This window comes from Nicotiana sylvestris, chromosome 7, assembly GCF_000393655.2.
Source record: "Nicotiana sylvestris chromosome 7, ASM39365v2, whole genome shotgun sequence".
Lineage (NCBI taxonomy): Eukaryota > Viridiplantae > Streptophyta > Magnoliopsida > Solanales > Solanaceae > Nicotiana > Nicotiana sylvestris.
The window spans coordinates 128,616,128-128,643,183 of record NC_091063.1 but is presented as its reverse complement, the minus strand read 5'-3'; the positions used below and the strand labels follow the sequence as shown (position 1 = coordinate 128,643,183).

Below are 27,056 nucleotides of genomic sequence, written 5' to 3'. Positions count from 1 at the left end.
TTTATGCTAGTTGTCAGAGCAAACGATGCTAGGAATGTGAAGTTTAACGATGAAATGCAAGCTAAAATGAGGCAGTAATCAAACCAAGGGGCAAACTGCCTTTCAAACTTGTCGACGGAGGACCTCGGCGTCGATACCTGAGCTCGATCTCGAGCTATCAGAGGTAGTCTGGAAGGGGATAACAGTTAAGATATGATTAAACATGGCTCTTTATATCCAATACCAAGTAATAAATGAAGAACAAGCAGGAGAAAATTGAATGCCAAAGTGGCCTCGAGCTAGTGAGAGCAAGCGGGTTAGAGAGAATAGAGAGAGAGAGAGAAAGAGAGAGTGAGATTATTGATCTTGTGGAGAAATAGTTGGAGCAACATCATCTGACCCCTTACAATGTGATGGGGATCCCCTTTGTATAGGAGGGAATCCGTTATGATACAAAACGTGTTAACCGTGAAGGTACGGAGATAGGATGGCTAGACGTGACATCTTGAAAATAGGCCCCGAATAGGCCAGCCTTGTCAGGTTATGCCACGTGCCTTGGGAACTCCCCCCTTGCCTGTTGTAGCTCGCTGTATTTGTCGGAATGCGATACCCTTTGGACCGATATCTGTCGAACCTCGAGGATGAGTCTCGACCTTGGCTTCAAGCTTCGAGGGTCATGACCGCGAGAGGCCCTATGACGGGGAAATCGGCCCCCCAGATTTGCCGTCTAGAAGTAGTAAAACACGCAGCCCAATAGCAACACAAAGTAGTCCACAAAACAGTCCGCTACAAGTGAATAACTCAAACTCACGGCTTCCGATTATCGCCCAGTGAGTTCTTACAAGTATAGAACTACTTACAATGAACTTACAGTAGAAAAAATGGTTGAAAAAGAGAAGTAAACTAACCTTATTTGTTGGATAAGTCATCCCTTATCTTGGTTCTTCAAACTCTAGGTTTTACTCTCAATTAGAACTTGAAAGGGAGAGAAAATCAATTAGGGTTTGTGGGTAATTTTTGGGAGGAAGTTTGTAGGGGTTTAGGTCTGGTTATTTGTGATATATAATGAGGTCTATATTGCGGGAAATAAGCCCTTAAATGGGCTCATAGACTGCCCAAAATGGCCTCTTTTTGGGCTCTCATTTAACCAAGTAGGTGACACAGCTACTTGTCAACAAGCACCTTGTGCAGTCTCGCAAAACTGCATATATATCTCTACTCTGATATCGTAATGATAAAAGCTTTAATGAGTTAGAAAATAGACTCATAAAGATTCAATTTGAAGGGTTGAACACCCCATAACTCTATGTATATTGGGAGAAAATCGCAGTTACATTTGACCTAAGTTTCAACACATTTATGAATGTAACTTGTGATGACCTTTTTCAACTTTTGTTCCACAACTCGCTTGACTTTAAATCATAAAACACATCAATTATACGACTAAAATAACTTATAACTTAACCTCCTCATCATGTTAATCACCCCAGTCTCACCTCAAAAGTATATGTTATAATATTCCAAACTTGTATATTTTCGACAAAACTTATTTTCTTTAATTTGTTTAGCGTCTAAGCTTTCCAAACTTTTGGTACTTATTATTCATGATCTTAAAGATTTGTAACCTCCAAGATAACATGGTGAACTTATGTTATGTACTTTCAAAAATGATCTCATTTCCGAGCTTACATCAATTGACTTACGACGTACTCTCATGTACGAAAAAATGGGGTGTACCAAAAATAAAATGCAAGAGAAGGAGTACCCATTTCTGGATTCTGATATGCCAACTATTTGTGAAGAACTCCTAGACTTATCGGAGATGAAGTGACCAAATAAATATGGGAAAACAAATGACCCAAATTACTACAAATATCATCGAGTTGTGAGTCATCTTCTTGAGAAGTGCTTTGTCTTTAAGGACAAAGTTATGGATTTGGCCTGTGAAAAGAAGATCGTGCTTGAAGATGAGAAGGAAAGTACGAACCAAGTCTCTATCACCTTTGCCTCATTCAATCCAGATGAATTATGATGCTTCAAATAAAGTAAAGATGAAGAATTACTGGAGAACAATAAAGTCGAAGTGATCGGACTAATGATGATGATGGTTGGACGTTGATGACTCGTCGTAGGCTCCACAAAAGGAATCTACGAAAAAAATCAATAGACCAACCAACAAGGAAAATAATGGTAGAAATACCAAGGAAATAGAATCCAATTAAGCATTTGAAGAAGGCAAAAGTAGAAGTACACCACCCTCCAAAGCCATGACATCTAGTGACCTTAGAGGAATTCTGGCCAAGTTGGTTTTGCACGAAGATTTTTCATAATGGTAGTGAGGCTTTTTGTTGCCATGCTGGCAAAGAGGAAGAAAAGAAGAATGACCTACCACTGGCACCATCTTCTAAAGAGCTCATCGAGTATATTCCTCAAGAAGTTAATGCCTGCGAGAAAAAAATTACATTCACAAATGACGATCTTCTACTAGGTGACACTCCTCAGAACTGTCTGTTGTACCTAGTTGGCTATATGCGCGATGAAAGGGTAAATCGAATTTTGGTTGATGGAGAATTCTTAGTGAACATTTTGCCAATTCGCACTGTGAAAGAACTTGGTATTTCCATAAACAATCTCTCAGAAAAGTTGTGTGATGATTCAAGGATTCAACCAAGGAGGGAAAAGAACCATAGGTACGATCATGTTGGGAATCACCACTGAAGATATGCAATCAAGTGCATGGCTACATGTGATTGATGCAAAGACTTCATACAACGTCTTGATTGGAAGGCCTTGGATACATGAGAATAAAGTGGTTTTATCTACCTACCATCAATGTTTGACATACTACGATGGTGAAGTCGAGAAGAATATAGTTGCTGATGACGAGCCATTCACCGAGGCTGAGTCACACTTCGCCGATGCAAAGTTCTAATTGAAGAACTTCATTGCGAAGCAGCTAAAAGCTGATGATTTCATGAAAATCAAGAATGACGAGCCCACAACTAAAAGAGTTCAGGTGACTTCTAGTAAATCCAATGTTGTTACTAAGGAGGTACAACCTAACTCGGATAAATTCTATAGAGGGGATATTGCGTCTTATGGCAAGAAAGTAACTCCCACGCTCCAATATGTCCCTAAAGGGAAGAAAGATGAAGGTGAATCATCTAATCTCCAAACTAACATGCTAAAGGAGTTAACTCTTCCGGTAAAACGAATTGAGGCAGTAAAGTTGTTCTCAAAGCCACTTGCAGGATTTGTGTTCTAAAATCGTTTGCAAAAGGTGGCATTCCCTACAAAGCGAACAAATAAAGGTTTTGATCTTAATGCTTATAGACTATTTGCAAAAGTGGGATACAATTCCAATGAGCCATCAAAGTTAGGGAAGCTCCCATCGGAAGCTGCTATGAGGCAATCGCGTGAAGGTTTGGGATACAAGCAACCGTCACTAGTGCGCATCTTCATAAGAAGGGCGAGCATTTTATATCACTGTAAAAGATGAAAATGCCACTTCTAACTGACCTTCAGTCTTTGATCGAATTGGAAAATCAACTGTGAGGACTTCTGTATTTGAAAGATTGGGTCTATTAATGAAGGGGAACAAGTTCCAAAGATATTATCAAACCATAAGAACACCTGCATCCCCAAGAATCCAGAAGATCTCTAAAGATTTCAAAAGTTTGGTTCCTTCTAGAATGAGGCGACAAACAAAACTTGTGGTTTCATGTAAAGAAGTACTAAATGTAAAGCGATATATTGTGGTCTACACTAAGAAATGTGACGAAGATGAAGAAAGCGCGGGTTCTTCGTATCTTGTTACTACACAAGGCGAGAATGGTGTTCCATCACTATTGGAGGATGATACAGAATTGGAGGATGTTTCTCCATGTTATCACATATCATTCAACGATGGGAACCCTCAAGAAAATGAAGATGCGAAAGATGCTCCACCTAAACTTGAAGAAGGGGTGAAGACAACAATTGATACCTTAAAAGAATTTAACCTTGTCGGCACAGTTTATATACAGTTCAAAAGAGATATTGATGAAGAAAGCACTTATATTGAGTTACTCAAGGAGTATAAGGATGTCTTTGCTTGGAGCTACAAAGAGATGCCATGTTTGGACCCTAAAGTAGTAGCCCATCACCTTACAGTCAAGAATGACACTCGTCCTGTTAAGAAAGCTCAAAGGCACTTTAGGCCGAACTTGGTTCCTTTGATTGAAAGTGAAGTTAACAAACACATTGAAGTTGGCTTTATTCGTGACGTTAAATACCCAACATGGGTCTCAAGTATTGCCCCTGCAAGGAACAAGAATGGACAGATTTGGGTGTGCGTTGTCTTCGAGGATCTCAACAATGTGTGTCCTAAAGATGAATTCCCGCTTACTATTCTAGAGTTGATGATCGATACTACTACTGGTTAAGAGGCAATGTCTTACACGGATGGTTTGTTGGGATATAACCAAATTTGCATGCCAGCAAAAGATGAAGAGCTTACTACATTCTATACCCCATGTGAGCACGTGATTTTTGCCCTACATATGAATTATTCCCAAAAATTCAAACAAAATGATTTTTCTTTATTTCTATAATTTTTGTGCATTTTGGTGTCATTTTCTATTAATTGTTGCATTTTATCTGTGCATTTTAATTCATATGAAAAATACAAAAATATGCATTTGCATTTAGGATTTAATTTCATAGTTCAGTATTAATTAGGGGTTAATTTGTTTTAGAACAAAATGTGAAGAAGATAACAAAAATAGCGCACTTTTGCATTTCTAATTGTTTAATTGTGAACTCGTCCCGAAATAGTTTCTAAAATAATTTTAGAAATTAATTTGTTTAATTTTGAAATGTATTGGGACTTTATTTTAATTGTTGCAATTTTATAAAATCATAAAAAATACAAAAATATACAAGGTGAAATACAATAAATAAATAAATAAAAGAAACATTTGAAAAGAATGGAAGAGGGTTGGTCTTAAGAGACCTGTATTTGGGCCAAATGGGTAAGCCCAAGCAAAATAATCTTCAAAATCCATACCCAAACCGACCCAACCCAGTGCCTTAAACCCGACCTGCTTTTTTTTAAATGACCAAACGACGCTGTTTTGGCGTCAATCAATCCCGGCCATTCATCCTGTTTAATCCAACGGACCGTGTTCACTCTGGACAAATTAATAAAACGGCCTGAATCCAATTCTAACCCTAGAGACATCTACTTCTTCCTCGTACTCATCTGCAGCTCCGCCGGCGAACGCCACAGCCTCCAAACCGCCTCAAAACAACACCCCAGATTCCCCATTCCTTCCTCTCTCCGAATCCATACTTCTTTTCCCTCGAATCTTTCCCCATCTCCTCAAATCTTCGAGGGAAGATTTTCCGACGATGGCGCCACCACCCCCAAATGACCCCAAAATAACACCCTGGATTCCTTTTTCACTCCTCTACCCAAATCCACTGTCCGTTTTTCTCAAATGTTAACCATTCTCTTCGAATCTTAATTCGAAATTTCCGGCCAAGACACAACCTTGTCCAAACCGGCCCAAATTCGCACCCCACAGTCCCCGGATCTCCCTGGTCCCTAATCCCTAACCAAAACCCTTCAAATCTCACTGGTTATGTTCGAATTTCAAATCTAGGGTTGGGGTCAGCTTGTTTTGGGAGTTTTCAGGTCGATTGATTTCTGTTTAACATTACCTGCCTATTTTTGACGAAATAGACAAATAACGTTAATTGAAAATCAATTTCGACGAGTTAGTCATGTGAAGTCTGAAATTAGTAAGTTCTGTTCTTCGTCTCCCTGCTTTGTTTAATTTTGTTTCTTCATAGTTTTTATTTCTAGTTCAATTTGTGTCTAAAATGATTTCGTTTACATAGTTTCCAATGTTAATTGATTATGTGGTTATTTGTTTAGGATTAATAATCATAGTCATTCTCTTCTTTTCTTTCTTCGATTGTTTCATCCCATTGGTTTCAGTTTATGATTATCAGCGATTGATTATTTTGTTGTTTGGATATTACTGAATCAGGCTAGTTTAATTGTAGTTAGGTTTTTGTTTAACTAATGTTAAGGGGTGGGTTCAGTTACCTGAAGTAGGTAACCCTAGGATGAATTCAGGGGTAGTTTGGTACTTTAAAATGCATAAGAATGTTGTAGTTACAACTAGGATCTTCTAGGACCTTCCAAAGTAGGGCCTTAGTGCAAAGGTCAACAATTTTAATGTATTAACTTGGGGCGCAAGTCAGAAAATAAAGGACTAAATGAGTAAATAAAGAGGGACTAATAGGCAATTGAGAATCGAAAATATTAAAAACCCTCTGCCTATAAAAAAGGCAGTGGGGATTGTCTTGCTTCTCAAGTTGGAGAGCCCAAAAATTCTCCCCAAAACTCCATCTTCAAATTTCAGATCTAGCATTCAAAATTCAAACTCCAAAAAACCCAAAAACAATAGAAAATTTGAGAAAAAATCCAAAAATAGCTACTGATCCATTGAAATCTTTAGTTTAATTTGAAGTTTGAGTATTTGATCTTCATCTCTTAGTTCCCAGGTTGATGGCTGAGGCGTCATTGATATATGAGTTGATTTTGAATGAGTTTAGGTCTAATTGAGCCGGATTTTGATTGAGCTTTGTTTTGCGGAAAGTGTTAAGTGTATTCTGGGCTATTTTCAAGTTTATTTGGTTTGGTTTGCAACTGTTTTGAGTAGATCTCTCAATTCTATTTGGTTTAAAACACTTTGGAATTCTGAAGTTCATTCCTGGGATATTTTCGTTATCCTACATCGCTGGGAATTGATTGCTACTGTTGCTGTTTGAATTATTGCTGAAGCTGACTTTTTCTCTTCTTATGTTGACAATTCCATTTCCAGGTACAAATTCTGAACTATCGTGATGTAAGCTTTGATTTGAAGAAGAAATAAAAGGCAGTCTTAAGTTAATTGTGTTTTGATCGTATTATTTTATGATTCTTATGTATTAGACGCCCAACTCAATATGTAGCTAGGTTGATTTACTGTCGATTAATTGAATTTTCATGCTATAATTAAATTGTGAACTGCTGGACATTATACTGTATTTGGATATTAACGTATTGTGCTTGGGTTTTAGCATAGGTTGAACCCCATCACGATTGATGTTATCACCTTGGGATACTGTTAAGCTTAGCATAGCAATTAGTTTGTTACTCTATTACTGAAGTCACGTATGTTAGGATGAATATACAATACAAGTCGACATGGGCTTTTCATGATGGGTATTAAAAGGTGCATAGTGATTAAGCCTTTGTAGTTATTTAAATCTGAAAGTTGATTTCATGTTCCATTATCATTTTTATCTTAAATATTAATCAGTTGTGAATGATTAAGTAAACATTGGAAAAGACCATCCAAATGGTTAATTCTTATAAGCTTGAGTCTCCAGTAGGAATAATGCTCCCATGAGCCTAGCTGACTCAACTAGCTTTACTTAAAACCCCGCAGTATTTCTACGATTCAGACTGGGGATCCGTAAAAAATGTTTGAACACTTTGTCACCGGCTGGGCTCGATCCCTGCTTCTCCTGTGTTCGGCCTAGTGTGTCGTGTTTAAGATAGGCCTGTCACATAGGATTTGGTCACAGTATTCCCATTAAATTCATTAGGCTATTTGGACTCTAAAAGGCATGCAATAAATGTCGTCCTTTTGATTTCATGTTTCCTATTCAAGACTTCAGTTTTAGATAAGCATTAATTGAAGGATTGGTTAACTTCTTGGCAGCCCTTGAGACTTTAGTTAAAATGAATTGGAGGCGAGCCATAGTAGACAACAAATAGCCCATAGCCCTCCGAGTTTGTTTAGTTTAAGTATCTTTTAAATAAATGATGAGACGAATCTCGCCGAATAAAATTACAAATGTGGGGCCTTCAATAAGTGGTTATTAAAATACTTAGAATTCGGGAGGGCCGTTTACTGAATTTCATGGACTTCCCTAAAATAATATTGCGTTAGACTTTTTAGACGTGATTTAATTAAACTTTACTTCCTTAAACTCGGGTGTGCATTGATGCGACCCAAATCCAAGTCTCGACGAAGTCGAAATGTGCTGACTACCATGGGTGCATTGATTGCGACGTGGTTCGAAGCGCGTTTTCACAACGTCGCGATTCCTTTAAAATAAATGATGATAAAAAGCGGTTTACGAGTAAAAGGCACATAAGCTAGCATGTATTAAAATCAGATAAAATCAAATGCAACAGTTAAGCGACTGTGCTAGAAACACGGAACCTGGGAATGCCTAACACCTTCTCCCGGGTTAACAGAATTCCTTACTCGGATTTCTGGTTCGCAGACTGTAGCAGAGTTACATTCTTCCTCCGTTCGGGATTCAACCGGTGACTTGGGACACCATTAATCTCCCAAGTGGCGACTCTGAAGTCTTAATAATAAATCCCGTTCCGATTGTCCTTTAATTGGAAAAACTCCTTTACGCCCTTGCGGGGTGTAGTAAAAAAGGAGGTGTGACAGCTTTGGCGACTCTGCTAGGGAACGAACCCAGAATCTCTTGTTCAGGGTTCAGAATTCGAGCTTAGATAAATTGTTGTATTTGGTTATATCTGATTTTCCTACATGTTTTGTGCTGAATATGCTAAATGTTACCGGTTTGATATCATTTGAACTGTATATAAACTGTGCCGACACCCTTCTCTCTTCACCTCCGGGGATGTGCTTACTGGTTGAAACTCCCTATTCTGTTAGTGTCATACCCTGAAATAAAAAAGTGGCTCGGATAAGTTGCAAAGCCGGACGATCTCGCGGGTCCCCGGTACGCTGCCCCCTTCTCGACTCGAGTTGTCCGCTTGAGTGCACTTTTTAGAACACATACCCAGGTTTTGAACCCAGAATAACTTGACTTCATGCCAGATCCATAGTAGGAGCGCTTAATTGCATCATGCTGCATTTGACTTAGGGGACTCAACATAGGGGTTGGGTCCGTCTAGGGCTAGCAACCAGAAATAAAAAGACCATCCTGATGCATCCTACTTGTTCTGTACATACATTTGTTCCGAACCGGCATGTTGACCGGCTTTTGAATCTCGGGAATGTTGGAAAATTGAAAAAAAAAAGGAAAAGAGAAAAGGAGAGAAATAGCAGTTAGGGAGTTAATCGATTATTTTAGAAAAACCAATGACCCAATACTGCCGAAACTCTGCCGAAATTTTGAGAAAATGGAAAAAGGAAAATGTTTTAGTTTTTATTAGTTTGTTTTACTAAAATGCAAAGGGAAAATAGAAGAAGAGACTTTTACTTTTGGAAAGTTGTTTGTTGAAAAAGAAAAGAAAAAGAGTCTTTGTTTTAGTTTGGAAAAAGTTTGTCTTGCCATGGAAAATGAAAAGAAAGAGCCTTGTTTTCAAAATTATAGTTAGTTTCTTTGCCGGAACTACGCGGGTTTGATTCTCACAGGGAGTGAGATACGTAGGCAACGTTCATCGGGTCCAACCTCCCCTTTGCAAAAATAGCCAAAAATATTTTAGTTTAAATTTTTGCATGAATAAATCGGGTGATGTCGTTTTGTCAAAAACAATCGAACGTTCCCGAGATGGACGCCGGAAGGCTGACGTTGCATAAATGCCACCTTTGGTCAAATTTGATTTTTGACCGGTTAATTCTCACAACCTTAAAATCTTCGTTATTGGGAGTGCTGAAAGACCGTGTTTGAAAACCGAGTCTTTCATTTTAAATTTTGAAAAGGAAATAGTTAATTTTGTTTTGAGTCAAAAAAAAGTTTTGTTTTTGCTTAAATCACCTTAATAAATGTGCAGGATGAGCACGATGCAAAATGAACCTTTCTCAATAATGACTAAAATCTCTTTCGAGTTGCGGCTATGGTGGGACGATTTAGGCAAAGAAGGACAAGACGAAGTCAAGAAATATCTGAAAGGTCTTACGGGTCTGCTGGAAATCAAGCCTCGGGGTGATATTATAAGAGCGTTGGTCACTTGCTGGGACCTAGCGCACAATGTCTTCCACTTCCCAGATTTTGAGCTCACCCCAACTCTGGAGGAAATCGCCGGGTACATCGGAAATGCTGAGGTTCCGATTACCTGAGGGAGAAAACATATTGGTTCCCACTTTAAAGCAATGGAATCCACCTGATATTGACACGTCGAAGGATTTCGACATCGAGACTCCCTCGTCTATGTTGGGTCGCTGTGAGAACGTGTCTCGATATGTTAGCGTCGTGACCGATGTTAGCAAAGTGAAGGAGGACTGCCGATGAGCAAGGCAGTGGAGGTAGAGATTCCCGGCCCCAATGATAACATTACCAACTTCAAGACTGGCTTCCTTTACATATACACTTACACATTCACCCTCGGCCCTGATAAATTCATTGAATCTCCTCCCTTGGAAATTGACCCGGTTATTCTTGACTTCTGCGCCTGATATTAGGTGACCTTTGGTCAGATCTACTCATCCTTTTGGAGGATAGTGTTAATGCTTAGGCATTTTACCGAAGGAATTAAAAGTGAAGTTTTCACCCTTAACCATTTGATCAAACTGTACCGCCATCGGCTATATCGAGGCTTAATCATGCTCTGCCACCGGTCCAAAAAGTCATTTTTCACAAACATTGATGAGGGGAAGGACCGAGGATGGATGAGCTAGTTTATCCGAGTGAGGACCTCGGATATCATCCCGGCCCGGAGGATGCCCTTTCCGGAGCAGTGGAATGCTCGACGTAAGAGAATTTCCCTTTAACCATTTCTCAATTACTCTTTCACTCATCGTAATAACCTCTTTGTGCTTTCTGCAGCCACTGCTTGGCATCCGAAGGTGGTTCCAGACATGTCAGGATGGATCAGGCATCTGGACGAGAAGTTCATGTACCGCGTTTGGTCTTGGACCGTCATGGATAAGGAGCATTGGGTTGCCAAGAGTCACGGTGAGGTTCCTTTACTTCCTATGCTTCGCATTTTGTGTTTCCTTTCGAGCCCTTAGCGAAAATGCAATGCGGTTATTGTGCTGGTGTAGACCTTGGCGAGAATATGCAGACGAGGACGCCCCCTGACGGTGAAGCTGAGGCCTTGGAGCCTGATATGAACAAGAAAAGGAAGAGCAGGGCAGCCATTGCCTAACCTAATAAGACTGTTGCTCTTACCTCCGGGTCGAATCCTGACATCGAGGGGGGGATGATGATGGAAGTCCATTGAGGAGGAGAACAAGGTCCAGTGCGAGATATTTGTAGGCACCACGATTGGAGGCTGCTGAATACGGGACGGCTGATGTAGCTTCGAATTGTATGGCCGGATTTGGATTAGCTTCTGCTAGGAGGACCGTTGGTGTTGATCCATAGGGACCAGGGTTCGGAGCCTTCTAGGAGTGTGTGTTGCTATTTAGAGAAATCGGCGAACCGAACGACCTCATTTTGAGCTTTCCAGTTTCTTCAGGGGAGTTGAGGGATGCCGAAAAGATGGTCGGTGTAACAGCCGAGACTCCTCCCAAAGGGGGAGATTTTATTGCCAACATTTTTTATGGCGTAATCGACAGGGCTGATCTCGATATTTGTTGTGTCGTCAAAGCGGCGTAGAAGTCAATGCAATAGGTGATAGTTTTCCCTTGCGTATTTCTTTTCATTCTCGGGCGTTATTCGCCGTCTTTCTAAAATTTCTCATTGTGCCGCAGTGTAAGGAGATGTATGACCATGCCATTCTTCGGCTCCAAGGGGAACGTTTTTGCCACGAGAAGGAGCGTAATAACATTGCTTCGAAGCTGTAGGACTCGAAGGCTCGTTGTGCCCAAGGAGACAAAGAGTTGGGAGAACTTCGGACCACTTTGGAGGTGGTGCTCCAGGAGAAGGCCGCTCTTGCTGCTCAGGTACTCTGCCTCGTTCATGCCCGCCCTTTTACCCCGTATCCACACATGTTCTGGATTCATGTATTTGTCGACTTGCCCTTCTTCGTAGATCGAGCAGAGTAACTTGCGGATTGGTCAGTTAAAAGCGGAGGTCTCCAGGCTAAACGAGCAAAACGAGACCGTGGTCGGGGAATTGGTGACATCCCGGGATCTTCTCACGGATGCTCGCAAGGAGATTGTTACTTTGGCCGCGGCTAAGTCTGAGGCTGAATGAGATACTGCCACTTATAAGGAGAATGCGACCAAGGCACATACAATGATTCGCGACATGTCCATGGCAGCTGAGCATAGACTAATTCGAGCTGTCGAGTATGCCAAAGCGGTGGCGAAGAGGGAGACCCTAGAAGAACTCGAAGCCAGAGGCTTCGAGCTGTCTGCCGATCTGGAGGAGGCTCGTGCGATGGAAGGAAGAGGCTTCTACTTGCTTCTTTGTTTTTGTGTTCCAGCACCAGCCCTTCGGGGCCTTTTCGTTGGACAGACCGAGGGCCCCGAGACTAGCCATGTCCCGAGGTAGAATCGATAGTTCCTCTCGAACCGATATTTATGACATCGGGGATCTTCTGAGGTCCTTCGGTTTTATGAATTATGCGGGAGCCTGGAATGATTCTTCCAGTGCACTCCCCAACGAGCAGTTGTCGCTTAGCCTTTATATATTTTATCATTCGCTCTTCAAGCGGCGATTTTGCAATTTTTGATAAGCCTATCTCCTCTGCAGGCCTGGCGCTTTGTGTGAGTCCTTCCGTTCCCTTGCTTCAGAAAGTATTTGCCTGGATCCTCATCTTCTCCCCCTTATTCTGCTGTAATCATGGCCGCTGCTTCGACGGCTAATCCTTGGACGGAGAGGAGTACCTACTGTGCTCCGCCCTTGGTTGGTACCAACGGCTCGCCCTCGATATCGAGGGAGCGAGATTTGGGTCGCCCTACCTTGAAGAAGGTTGTCACACCGGGGAGACCTCCCAATGTTCCAGGCCATCGAGAGCATGTGTCGAGGATTATTTCAGCGGTGAGGGAGGAAAACCTCGAGATGATCAGGAAGAATGCGTATAGGGGGAAGGTGTGATTTTGCAAGCACCTTCCCCCGAGGAGAGTATCATGACATACGTTGAGGGGTTCTTGAGTGTGTATATTCAAATTCTTGTGCCGGGTTCCCCAGACCGGGTCGTGCTTGATTTTTGTAGGAGATATCAAGTAACGTCGGTGCAGGTTCATCCCTTTCTTTAGAGAATAGTGTAGTTGATGAGATATTTTGCTGACAAGACCGAGATAGAATTCACCCTCAACCACCTCGTGAGGTTGTATCGGACATTGTGCTATCGGGGCCTGATTGCTCTTCAACGTAGATCCACACGTGCTCCTATGATCGGCAGCGAGGAGGATGAGGACCATGGATGGATGAATCGGTTCATTCGAATCTAGACGACCGATGTTATCCCCGCTGCCGTTCCCTGAGAGATGGAACCTCACACATAAGTGCTTCGTTTGAACTGTCTTTTAACTCAGCATGGGGTTGGCCCTGTAACGGTATCTTTCTGTACTTTGTTTATAGCAACTCATTGGTTGCCCGGCGAGATCCCTGATTTAACCGAATGGTTTCGTAATCTAGCAGCTTGCTCGGCCTATGATAGGCACCGGTGGCGAGATATATTAAAAGGGAGATGGGAGGCGAAGCATTACGGTAGGTGTTTGGCATCTTCCCCCCCCCCTAAGGGACGACTTCCTTCTTGCTGGCTCATCTGATTTATCTGCTGCAGGTGCCAGGAGTCTTTTCGAAGCAAGGTCGATTCCCCTAAGGGAGGAGGGGATATTGCCGAACCCGGGGTCATGGAACACCGGCAAAAAGGAAATATGCCCCAGGGTGCAAGAAGGCCAGTGGTGAGGCGCCTTCTTCGCAATGGTTAAGGGGAAGCGATTTGGCTGACCAACAATCTTCCGGGGTTGGTGCATCATCGGACGTTGCTTTGGCCTTTGGTGAGGCTCAGCGCTTTGGCCTTATGGTGAGTTTCGGCCACTGTAAGGATGTTCTGTCCCTGTGCTCCTCTTTTTTTTTTTGTTTACCTGGCTTTCTTTCTCAGGATTTTGATAGGCTCAAAGCCAAACTGCTTCATTACGAGGCCCTGTCGCAGGAAGCTCGAGATAGGGAGAAATCCCTCAAGCTTCTTTGTGTGGCAAAGGAAATCGAGCTCGTCTCTTTACGGCATGAGGTGGACCATAGTCGGGCCCAGGAGGCCCTCTTGGAGAAACAGGTATCCTGCATTTTGCACTGTCCTATATTCCCTTTTTGTCTCGCCATCTTGACATGTTGCTGTTTCAGTTGATGGATAAGGCGGATGAGCTGGATCAACTCTGGGGCAAGGTTGGCAAAGCCAAATGTGAATTCAACGAGCTACAAGCGCATGTGAATGCTCGTTCTGAGGCCAAAAAGAGGGCTCAGGCTAGGGCTTCCGCTCTCGAGGCACAAATTTAGGTTGCCCGTGCGAATGATTCTGCATGGGCGAAGATGATCGTGAGACTCTCATCTGAGCTTTCAAGGGCAAAAACCGAGGTGGTGAATGTCTGGGCCCAGGTTGTGATGAACAATACCAGGGAGGGACAGAAAATGGCGGCTTATTCGAGAAGCACTGCCACCGCTAAAGCTGAGTTGCAGAAGACCCTCGATCGTGCCAACAATAGCAAGGAGTACGTGAGGTGTAGATCCCGGAGGGAAATCCTTGAGGAGATTCATGCTAGGGGATTTGATCTCTTGGTGGTGATTGAGCAAGCCAAATTAGAGGAGTACTATAGACATGTGATTTTTGACCTTCCCCAAGATTTTTTATATTTTAGCGCGTAAATATTTAATGGCATAATATAGATATTTTAAGTAATTTTGACTCTTTTACTCTATTTTATTACAAGAAAACAAAAATTAACAAAAATAGGTTCATTAATGTTTTGTAGTCATTTTTTATCTAAAAAAATACACAAAAATAGTATCGTATTTTTGTATTAATATGATATTTGAAAATACCAAAAATAGATTTGTTTTAATGGTTAGTTTTATTTTAATAATTATTTGAATAGTAGTAATAATTAATAAATGGGGCCGTATTTTTAATCTCGTTCGCAGCGAAGGAATAGATCTTGGGTTCGAGCAACCCATTTTTAGGCTTAATTTTGGACCTAGCTCACAATTAACAAGCCCAAAATTCCTAGGCCCATACCCCTTAACCTAAAAACCCTACCAAAAACCTACAATATAAAAAGAATAAAAAGGAAAAAGAAAGAAGAAGAACAAAAAAGGGCTGAAAGCAAAAATACGCAGAAGCTGCGCATCGTCTTCTTTAGAACTCGACACCAGAGAACGACCCCCCACCCCTCGCATTGTCTTATTCAAACACCCTTCTCCCTACTGCCTTTTCTTCAACAGCAAAACCAACAAACACCCCCTCGCCGAAAACAACTAGTGAAAATGCACACATGCACCAACGACCACCTCCCTTCCTCAACCACGCTGCCGATGTTGTTCAGTCCAAACGACACATCCCCCACCTCCGTCGGAGTCTGGTAGACCAGCAGCCATGGCCTGAAACTCACCGGGAAAAATGAACTCCACCAGCTTGTCGGAGTAACGAGTTCCGAACGCAACAAGTAGAACCAAGCGACCTCACACCAGCAGCTTCCAACGAGCCCACCGTAGCGAAACGACCCAACAACCAGCTCCCCACCACCCATCTCGTCGACCTTGACCTGCCGGACCTTCTGCCAGTGACGCCATATCTGGCGAGCTTCGCCTTCGCACACACACAGTCACGCACATGAACGGAGTGAGGTAACGAGCGTAAGACAGCTGAAATTTAGAGTCATTTGTGAGTTCGAGTCGTGTGGTAGTTGCCGCACGTTGGTCCAGTCTATGGTTATCGCTATCCATTTTTTTTGTCGAGCTCGAGCTTCTGAAACTCGACATTGCTATAAACTTGGGCGTTCCGTTCGTACGTCGAGGTGATGCTGGTTTCGGGGTCTGGTCAAGTTCCGTCGAGGTTAGCAGTTGTTGCTTGGAAATTTCAGTTGAAATCTTCTGTTGTGGATCTATTCATTTGGCTCGTTTCACTTGTTGTAATTGCCAAAGCCCTATTAATCGAAAGCTAAACTCTCAGGTCTATTCTATCTCTCTTTCTTACTTTAATCTGTTTTTATATGACTGAAACATGAAAGAGCCATTAAAACTTATTGCAACAACTTACGTTTCATGGACTGAGGATATGAATTTTTGTTCAATTTTAAATCTAAGGGTACGTGGGTTTAAAGAGGAAATCAGTTGTCTACTTTATTTTCGTGACTTAAGGGAGTTTACTTGTTCTACTCTGTTTGGAATATCATGGCCTAAGGGAGTTTTCTTGATCATTTTCTTTAAAAAAAGGAGGCTTCGTTTGTCTCACTTTTGGTCAGTGCACATTCCATTATTAGTTTAGATTTAGCCGTGTGTTCCATTCTGACGTGTATAGCATGTAGCCTAAATGTGTATAACATGTAACCTAAATGAAGGCTAAAACAAAATGAAGTAGAAAAATAGAAATTTTAACACCCATATGTCGTGTGCTCCTAAAAGTCCTTTTGGCCTCACAACAATCTCACATTAGCTTTAGGAAAATAATTGTACATTTGTAGTTTGCTTTAGGCATGTTTAATATACCACTGCGGTTGTGGACACGTCCGCGTGACATGATTGCAAATTCTAAAAGTGACTTGAGGGATGCGTTCGCGCAACTTCAACCAAATTTTCTTAAATAAATAAACAAAGCGTTATTAATTATGGACACGTTCGCGTGACATGATTTTTGACGCGCCAAAGAAAAAGTGTATACATACGCGTAACTCAATTCTTTAACTACGAATAACCAAGTGATTTAAAAGCGGTTAATAGATAAAAGTATATAGGATCGAAACTTAGTAATTAAACAATTTTAATAAGCCAAGTATGATCAAAGCGACCGTGCTGGAACCACGGAACTCGGGAATGCCTAACTCCTTCTCCCGGGTTAACATAATTCCTTACCCGAATTTTTGTGTTTGTGAACCATAAATAAGAGTCAACTTCCTCGATTCGGGATTTTAAACCGGTGACTTGGGACACCCTAAATTATCCCAAGTGGCAACTCTGATTTTTAATAAATAAACGATCCCGTTTCGATTGTCCTTTAATTGGAAAAACTCCCTTATATTTATACCCTTTAAAGGGTCTAGGTAAAAAGGAGGTGTGACAGCTCTGGCGACTCTGCTGGGGACCGAACCCAGAATCTCTGGTTCAGGGTTCAAGAATTCGAGCTTGTTAATGATTTTTACTTGGCTTCATTTATTGTTAATATTACTGTATTCTGTGAATCTTTTGTGTTAAATGTTAATTGTTTACTGCTTTATTATTGTTTGAATTGTATATAACTGTCTTCTTACGCCACCCATCTGAGTCTTTAGAAAATGGTGCACACGTTCGCGTGGCCCGCTTTTTCTGTAGAAATTATGCCAAATAGAACGAGGCCGGGCAAGCGATAAGGCCGGGTAGACTTCAATGCTCCCGGTACGTCGCCCCCTCCTCGGCCCCAGTTGTCCGCTCGGGTACCCCAAGTCTAGACCAAAAACCCAGGATTTAAACCTAGAAAAACATAGCCTCGTACCGGATCCCTAGTAGGAACGTTTGTTTGCATCATGTGCATTTGACTTAGGGGACTCAACACAGGGGTTGGGTCTGTCTAGGACAGGTGTACCAAAATAATATACCATATTGATGCATCCTATGTGCTACATGTTGCATTTATTCAAGGGTAAAAGGGTCATTTGGCGGACCAATGATAACTGAGGGTAAATGAAGAAGTGAAAAAAAAGAGAAAAAAAGGAAAAAGAAATAACATGAAAAAGACAAAAAAAAAGTAGGGTCTAGTTATGTTTTTTTTTTGTTACATTTTTAAGAAAAAAGACAAAAAAAAAAACATGAAAAATTTTAAAAAAAGATTTTGCACTTTTTCATCATTTTTTCAAAAATCAAAAATCAAAAAAAGAGAGAAAAGAAAATCCAAAAAGATTTTGCATGTTTCGTCATTTTTCAAGAAAAGCAAGAAAACATGTGATTTCTATGAATTAGTGGTTTTTTTATTATTCTCGCCCGTATCCAACTTGCCCGAACTACGCGAACCTGATTCTCGTCTCTCGGGGCGGGATACGTAGGCAACCCACATAGGGTTCGGTCTTCCTAGTAAATCTTAAGTTCTTGGCTTTGCGGGGTCTTAGCCAAATTTCTCACTTCTAGCCACCTTTTGGCCAAATAAGTCATTTTGCAAAAATAGTCCCAATTATGTATTGCATGTGTTTAATAGGGAGTGTTATTATCTCACATAGTGCTGGTTAAAGTTTTGTCATACAGATGTGGATTTATTTACCGAAGTTTGAGCATGGCAGATTCCCTGTGACCATCCAGTCAGAATCGCTCAGTCAGGAGTTGTTTAAGGAGATTTGTTTTATTTTTATGTTTTGAGTCCGTTATTCATTTTATGTCGTCTTTTACTTTCTAGTTTTGTACAGTAATGTCAAGTCTTTTGTTATTGTATTTTCTGTTTTATATTTGAAAAAATGTGTTGTAACTCAAAATCCAAAAAAGGAAAAAGAGATGTTGCATTTATATTTCCGTTATAAGTTTTTTTTAGAATGTTAATTCTAGAAATGAGAAAATTTTGAGGTTGTTTTTCCTTTAGGCAATTAATATCTAGGACTTAAAATGAATTGTTTTTATGTTTCCTTTAGTATATTAGGACAAAAATTCAAAAAAAAAGAATTTTCTTTTAGTACTTCTTTAAAAGCTTTCTTTAGGGTGTTAATTCCAAAATCCAAAAAGATTTTCTTTTGAGGTGTCTCTTTGGGAAATTAGTGAAAAATAAAAAAAAATTATTTTCTTTAGAACTTTAGGATATTGTACATAGAAAAATACTTTATCTTTTGTTTATCATTAGAATTTTTTTTAGGTAATCAAAATTGAAATCCAAAAGCACTTTCTGTGGTTTATTGTTTAGATTTCCTCCTTAAAAAAAAGCGAATCAAAAAAAATATTTGTTTTCTCTTCTAAGGGTTTTCCTTAATAATTTCTCATTGAGTGTTTGTTTAAAAAAAAAAAGCAAAAAAAAAAAAGCAAAATATATGCTCGTTAGGCTTGAGTTTAGAATAGCTTATAGAACATTAAGTCTAGAATTTTTAAAAACAAAAAAGAGATTTGTTTCTTTTATTTCCCTTTTCTCGTTAGAGTCATTAAGGTGGAAACAGAGAACGTCAGTTTGTTTCCTTTATTTCCGATCTTCCCGAACTACGCAAAGATCTGATTCATGCGGCGTCATGATACGTAGGCAACCTACATAGGGTTCGATCGAATCATTTTTTTATTTTTTAAAAAAGAAAAGAAGAAAAAAAAAGAAAAAAGAGAGAGAAAAAGATGGTGAAAGTATGAGAGGTGAGAATTGTGAAGGAAGAAAAAAGCGACAATCAGAAAGAAAAGGGAAGAAAATGAGCGAGCTAAGAAGTGCTAAAAAGACAAATAAAGGAGAAGGTTGAAATGAACAAATTGGGATGATGTCAACTGACCTTTGTACCCTCGAAGTCATTTTGGAACCGATAACTGTGGTTAGGTGTAGTGCATATAAAGTTAGATTATCTTATGTTAAATGTCCTAATGCTAACGTGATGTCTTCATTTTGTTATATTTGTAGCAGAAGGGTGGTTGGTTTGTGATTTTTAAAGTGGTAACCCCTCTCTACAACATAAAGTCAAAAGGTAATGGCAGACAACAACAGAAGTGAGTTGGTTGATAACGGGGTTCGAGAACAGTTGGTTGAACAGGGCAATGGGTTGGTTGAAGAGGTAAAAATGTTGAGACGACACATGGCGAACATGTATCAGGCTTGGATGGCTGGGAAGGAACCACCCCCACCACCACCTAGCTTTCTAGATTCAGCCCTTACCCAAGCTCCGGACACAATGCCAGATGATCCTTCATACTCTCCATATACATCCGCTTATCTCCAAGCTCATGATGCCCAATATTACCCCTCAGAGGTTTCCCACAAGGTTCCTAACTCATACAAGCAGGGCCTCCGGGATGAACCTCATGTTGAAAATAAAAAGTTCACAGGAAGAAAAGGGCGAGATGAGATACCCAGGAGGCCGAAAGGCATAGAACAGTCCTTAAAGAACAAGCAAGGAATGGGAGATCAGGGTAACATGTCTTACAAAGAATTGTCTATGTCCCCCGACGTTCGTCTGTCTGCGGGGTTTAAAGTGCCAAAGTTTAACTTATATGATGGGTGTGGGGATCCAGTAGCCCATTTGAGGGATTATTACAGTAAAATGAGAAGTGTTGGCGAGAAAGATGATTTGTTGATGGCGTACTTCAGTGAGAGCCTGACTGGGGCAGCTTTGGAATGGCATAATCGTCAATATGTTGGTACGTGGACTACATTGGGTGACATGGCTCAAGATTTTGTTCGATACTTTCAATACAGATCAGGTGTTGTCCCAGACCGCTCCTCCCTATCTCAAATGGAAAAGAAACCCAAGAAAAGTTTTAGGGATTTTTGGCTCAGATGGAACGAACAAATTGCTCAGGATAGTCGTCCCATTGATAGAAAAGATGTTGGTGAGCCCCGCCGACAACAGGGTCCAGTGGTCGTTCTTGCGAAACGCTTTCAGCCTCAATATCGACCTCATAGATATGCTTGTAATCCTCCCCAATGCTACTTCTCCCCACAAAACTTCCAAAGTCGTACATCACTTTCCCAGTACCCTGTCCACAATGCACCACCATATGTTCCACACCCACAAGGCCCGCGATGGCCCACACCACTTCCCCAAATGTCTTACCCGCCCCCATGAGCCTGCCAAAAACCCCCTGGGTCAGGTTTTCGGTCCAATCAAGCATTTAAGAATGAGAGGTTGCTGAAAAAAAGAAAAGGCTTTCACCCCATTGGGAGTGTCATATGCCAGTTTGTTCCAAAAGTTGAAGCAATTGAACATGTTGAAGCCGATTCATATCAAAATGCCAAACCCTCTGTCAAAGAAGTTTGATTTTTCTCAAAGGTGCGCATATTGCTCAGATGCCCCGGGGCATGACATAGAGAAGTGTTGGAATCTGAAGAAAGCAATTTAGAGGCTTATTGATGCAGGTGACATTGTCGTGCAAAATCCAGATGCAACAAACATTAGCCAAAGTCCATCGCCTGTTCGTAATGAGACGTATATGGTGAGTATGATTTGTTTTGAAAAGGAATATGAAAATTCTTCTGAGATCCTCGAAGGTCCACGCACTGCGAAGTTTTTAGTGCTATCAGAGGTTGATCTTAAGAACGAGCCAGCAAAGGGAACCCAAAAGCAATTTGTTAAGAACAATGTGATGGAAGTTTGTGAAGGTCCTAGTAATGTTGATGCAGAATTCAGTGGCTAAGATGCCGAGCTTGGCAATTGGAAAGACGCTCTTGTCTTGGTTAGCCAGGGAGGAGTTTTGGTGGTTTATTTTGTTGTCATTTCTGTTATCCGGGTTATTTCAGGGTTGTAATCCAGATATTGTCTTGTGACTCAAACCCTTCTATCCTCTTATTTTGCCTAGTTTGTTTAGTCTAGCAGCATGTTTAGTGTTGTCTAGGTTTGGTCTAGATTTGTAGCCCCAGTTTAGTTTGTTTGTATTTTTGTGCAAACCCTGTCACCATTTGTCTAATGCAATTTTCTGTTTTCTGTGATTTCTAGTCATTTTTGTTTAGTTCTCTTTTCTTTTATAGTTCTTTTCTTGTTGACTCTAGTAACATGACATGTATGCGTAATTTACAGCCTGGTCTTAAAAATTCAGTTTAGTCATGAAGTAATGAATGGAACAATTTTGAAGATGATAGGGACATTTGAGGGAAACAAGTAAAGGCATGTTGAGATCACTTCAAGCCCGAATTGTGTGAAACTAGGGCAGATAGAATATGAAGAAACCCTATTGAAATGCATTATGTCGCATCGGTTTGAAGCTAAAGGAAAGTTTACCCAAATTGACAGGGGTCGTTCGTGGTAATGAGAGTGAGAGTGTTGTCCAATAGTTCTTTGTATATAACAGATGTAGAAGGCGAATGTATGGATACGGTCGTCAAGTCTGGCGTAATCAAAAGATGTTACAAATGTTTTTCTTGTTTTGTTTAATTGTGTTGTTTGTACCTGGCATGTTTTGAAGATTGGAATGACGAAGGCATTTTGTTCTGCTATCTAAATACTTTATCCTTCGTTACCCCTTTGAGCCTCATTTATTTTCTTTCATACCCATCTTTCGAAATTAGTAGCAAAGATCAGAAACGCAAGCGTGAAAGATGAGTAAAGGAAAAAGAGAAAAGAAAAAGAATGAAAAGAGAGAGAAGAAAAAGAAAAGAGAAAAGAAAAAAAAAGAATAAGAAAGAGAAGAAAAACAACAACAAAAGAAAAAGAAGGAAAGAAGAGAAAAGGAAAAGAAAAGAAAAATCGCAACAAACAAAGTAATTCCTATGACATGAACTATGTTCGACCTGATTCCTTTTAAGGATACGTAGGCAGCCTCACGGTTAGGTCCCATCAAAATAAAAGTCCAAAAGTCCCCAAGCAAGAAACTGGGGCATAAGTTATGGTTAGTGTAAGAAAATCTGGTTCCGAAAGTTGTAATGTTGAACCCATGAGAATTGTTTTGAGCCTTTGATATCCTTTCTTTTTTAACCCTATCCAAAAGTCCACGTTACGGTCCAAAGAAAGACTTTCCAATCAGTCTTCGAGGAATGTCAAGTCAAGCAAGGAGAGGTAATTCATATAAGGGGCAATACTCTGGTCCAAGCAGAAACATAATGAAAATGAGAGAGTCTTATTGGTGAAAACCCTCATGGGCACCGTAGGGCAACGGGCACCGTAAGGCCACTATAAGTTGAGAGAAAGAACAAAATGAGAGAGGCTTGATGGTGAAAACCCTTCGGGCACTACAAGTCGAATAAGGATTATGAATCAGATTGGATGATCGGAGCATTGAAGCCCAGTTTCACGGTTCAGAGGTATAACAGGGGTTGAACATCAGACTAGCTCAACAGAATAGGCTACAGGTGCATGCCATGGTCATTAGAGTTGGTATCCACATCTGATAGGTTTATACTTTGTGGTTTTCTTGTTAGGAATCATCTCTTTACATTGCCCTTTACTCTGTTCCTTTTGTCTTGTTTACTTCCTCTTCCTGAGTCTGTTTGGTCAAAATAAGTGAGAAATGACTTCAAAATTTGCCACCAGCTTTTCAATTGCACAAAACGGGATCTGCCCAGTACATCAAAGTGTCATAAGTCAGGAAAGAACAACAAACGCATTGAGCTGGTAATAATCAACATGCTTTGGGATCCTTATGAAATACAAAGGTTTGGTACACATCAATTCAGGAACAATGCAACCGATGGAGGGTGTTAGGCGAACAGATCAAAGGTATTTTCGGTGAAACACGATGGTTTGGTACATATAAATTCATAAACAATGCAACATGATGGAGGGGTTTGGTGAATGGATCAAAGGTATTTTCTGCGGTAAGATCGACAAAAGGTGTTTAATCAGTGACAAGCGAGGTCCTCCGAGTAGAAATCAAAGTTATCGTGGCAAGTGAAGGAGCAACAGACCTCAAGGCCAGGTCCAGTGGTTTAAGTCAAGAAAAAACAACATGCACGATGAGTGGGTGGCAATTGTCGTGCTTTGGAATTCATGAGAAACACAAAGGTGTAGTACACGTCAACACAAGAGCACGATGCAACAGATGGAGAGTGTTAGGTGGACAGATCAAAGGTATTTTCGGTGAAACACAAAGGTTGGTAAATGTTAGTTCATGAGCAATGCAACAGATAAAGGGAAATGGGTCTGAATGGAGAAGAGGTATTTTATGTGATAAGGATGACAGAGAAAGTGGTTAGTCCATAGGCAAGCAAGGTCCTCGAGTGGAAATCAGTTATCATGGGAAGTGCATGAGCAATGCAACAGATAAAGGGAAATGGGTCTGAATGGAGAAGAGGTATTTTATGTGATAAGGATGACAGAGAAAGTGGTTAGTCCATAGGCAAGCAAGGTACTCGAGTGGAAATCAGTTATCATGGGAAGTGAAGGAGCAATCGCCCTCAAAGCCAAGGCCACAAACTAACCACCACATTTTAAACTGACAATATTTTTCTTTGATTGAAACAGGGATAGAAAATTTCGTTTGTTTTGGAGAAACCCTCCGCAAGGAAAAGAAAGCACCAGACAGGTTTGACCATAAACTTTCAGGACCCTCCTGGAAAATGGGACCCAGTTTATAGTTCAGAAAATCGCATAATCTAGCATAAATGTATCCCAAAAGAATATAAGTTGGTTTAGAAGTTTGCATGTTCGAGAGAGGATTCAATTAGAAGTTTCCAGGACCCTCCTGAATAATGGGACTTAGCTTCAAGATTTCGATTAGATAACAACATTTAGCGTAAATTCTGTCGTATGATAGTATAATTCAGCCATAAAAGTTGTCACTCTTAAGATAAAATTTGACCTTTGATTTTCAGGACCCTCCTGGATAATGGGAGTGGTTTAAAGACCCTATTAGGTAACAAGATTTAGCAAAAGTCACACCTTTAGAAGATATAACTTAGATTTAAAATTGTCATTTAATTAAGAGTTGTCAGGACCCCCCTGGATAATAGGACCTAGCTTTCAAATTCTTAGTAATACTTGGTAATATGATTTAGTTTTACACTCACCTCTGTACCCAGCCACCAAATGGGGCAGAAGATTTTCTTTGTTTTTGTTTATTTTGCTGAAGTCAGGTGCCCGCCTGGAAAGCAGGGAATACATTTTAAGTTTAGCAGTCAGGAGCCTGCCTGGAGAGCAGAGAATGCATTTCAAGTTGAAGTCAGGAGCCCGCCTGGAAAGAAGGGAATGCTTTCAAGCGTAGCAATCAGGAGCCTGCCTGGAGAGAAGGGAGTACTTTCAAATTAGCAGTCAGGAGCCCGCCTGGAGAGCAGGGAATACTTTCAAATGCATGAAGTTAGGAGCTCGCCTGGAGAGCAGGGAATATATTTCAAGTTGAAGTCAGGAGCCCGAAAGCAGGGAATACTTTAAAGCGTAGCAATCAGGAGCCCGCCTAGAGAGCAGGGAGTACTTTCAAATTAGTAGTCAGGATCCCGCCTGGAGAGCAAGAAATACTTTCAAATGCATGCAGTCAGGAGCCCGCCTGGAGAGCAGGGAATACATTTCAAGTTGAAGTCAGGTGCCCGCCTTGAGAGCAAGGAGTACTTCCAACCGTAGCAATCAGGAGCCCGCCTGGAGAGCAGGGAATACATTTCAAGTTGAAGTCAGGTGCCTGCCTGGAGAGTTGGAAATACTTCCAAGCGTAGCAATCAGGAGCCCGCCTCGAGAACAAGGGAGTACAATTTAAATTTTAGCTGTCGAATTCTTTGTGAAGTCAGGAACCCGCCTGGAGAGCAGTGAGTACTTTCATATTGAAGTCAGGAGCCCGCCTGGAGAGCAGGGAATACATTTAAAGTTAGCAGTCAGGAGCCCACCCGAAGAACAAGGGAGTACAATTTAAATTTTAGCTTTCAAATTCTTTGTTTTGTCAATGTTGAAGTCAGGAGCCCGCCTGGAGAGCAGGGAATACATTTCAAGTTGAAGTCAGGAGCCCGCTTGGAGAGTAGGGAATACTTTCAAGTTAGCAGTCAGGAGCCCGCCTAAAGAACAAGGGAGTACAATTTAAATTTTAGCTTTCAAATTCTTTATTTTGTCTAGCTTGAAGTCAGGAGCCCGCCTGGAGAGCAGGGAGCACTTTCAAGTTGAAGTCAGGAGCCCGCCTAGAAAGTAGGGAATACTTTCAAGTCAACAATCAGGAGCCCGCCTGGAGAACAAGGGAGTACAATTCAAGTTTTAGCTTTCAAGTTCTTATTGATATTTGGTAATGTGATCCATTTTACACTTACATCTGTGCCCAGCCACCAAACCGGGGAAGAAAAGTTTCTTTGTTTTGTCTATTTTGTTGAAGTCAGGAGCCCGCCTGGAGAGTAGGGAATACATTTCAAGTTAGCAGTCAGGAGCCCGCCTGGAGAGCAGGGAATACATTCAAGGTTAGCAGTCAGGAGCCCGCCTGGGGAGCAGGGAATACATTTCAAGTTCAGCGGTCAGGAGCCCGCCTGGAGAGCAGGGAATACATTTTAAGTTAGCAGTCAGGGGCCCTGCCTGGAGAATAGGGTCAATTTTTATTTTAGTCAAGCTTAGTTTATAGTTTTCCTAGTTTATTCTTTAGTTTGATTTCATCATTGCATCAAGAGTACAAGTGGTTTACAATTTTGCTAACAACTCACAAATCTTCCTAGTGCAAACTGGGGCAGAAAAATTTCTTTGTTTTGTCTATTTTGTTGTAATCAGGCGTCCACCTGGAGAACAATGGGAGAAGCTCAAGTTTCTAGGGAAATTAGTGTCGAAGGAAACAACTCAAGTTTTTAGGGAAAGCAGTTGCGAAGAAAGACAGTTCAAGTTTCAGGGGAAAATGGTTCAAGGTGCAAGGGAAAATAGTGTCAAGTAACAAGAGAAGATGGTTCGAGCTCAACAGTCAGGCGTCCACCTGAAGAAAAGGAAAAGCATCTCAGATTGCAATTCAAGTCAGCAACCAAAGAATCTCGCAGCAAGAATACGAGTCAACAGTTCGAGGTGATCAACAGAAGTTAGTCACAATAAAGAAAAAAAAAGAAAGGCAAGAAGTGAATCCAAATGCAGAAGTTGATGAAAGATGTGGGCTGCTCAAGACATGGCCAAGGTCACAAGCACTACATGTCCGGTCTTGGTCCAAAAATTTGAACAAGAACGAGCTAGCACCTGCAACTGGCAAGCGTTAAGGTTCAAATCTAAAGTCTTCATGAAGAACCACTCAAGACTCAAGATCAAGCATCAGAAGACTTATAGATAGGAATCTTGTAACTCGTAATTGATAGGCTTAGCTAGTTTTTTTTTCATGTTTTGATTTTGATGTAATAGCAGGACTGCGGACCAGAACCTCGGCGGAACGGCACCTCAACCGGATCTCCACCTCGGCATACTCCGTCATCTCACTCATTTCTGAACTACACGTGACCTGATTCCTTTATAGCCAAGGATATGTAGGCAGCCCAGATACCAGGGCTCGGTCACATTCCCTTT

At 41.0% G+C, this 27,056-nt stretch overlaps 1 long non-coding RNA gene across 2 annotated transcripts; it reads left to right on the top strand.

Annotated features, from left to right (window-relative positions):
• The first annotated feature begins 6,317 nt into the window (after window positions 1–6,317).
• LOC104230743 (uncharacterized) lies at window positions 6,318–18,525 on the top strand. Of its 2 annotated transcripts, XR_011400882.1 has the most exons (4): window positions 6,318–6,854; window positions 9,782–10,698; window positions 10,774–13,548; window positions 13,625–14,767. It is a non-coding gene; the product is annotated as an uncharacterized lncRNA (long non-coding RNA). The 2 variants fall into 2 exon arrangements; XR_711937.2 differs by lacking the exons at window positions 9,782–10,698; window positions 10,774–13,548; window positions 13,625–14,767 and adding an exon at window positions 18,252–18,525.
• Window positions 18,526–27,056: the final 8,531 nt, after the last annotated feature.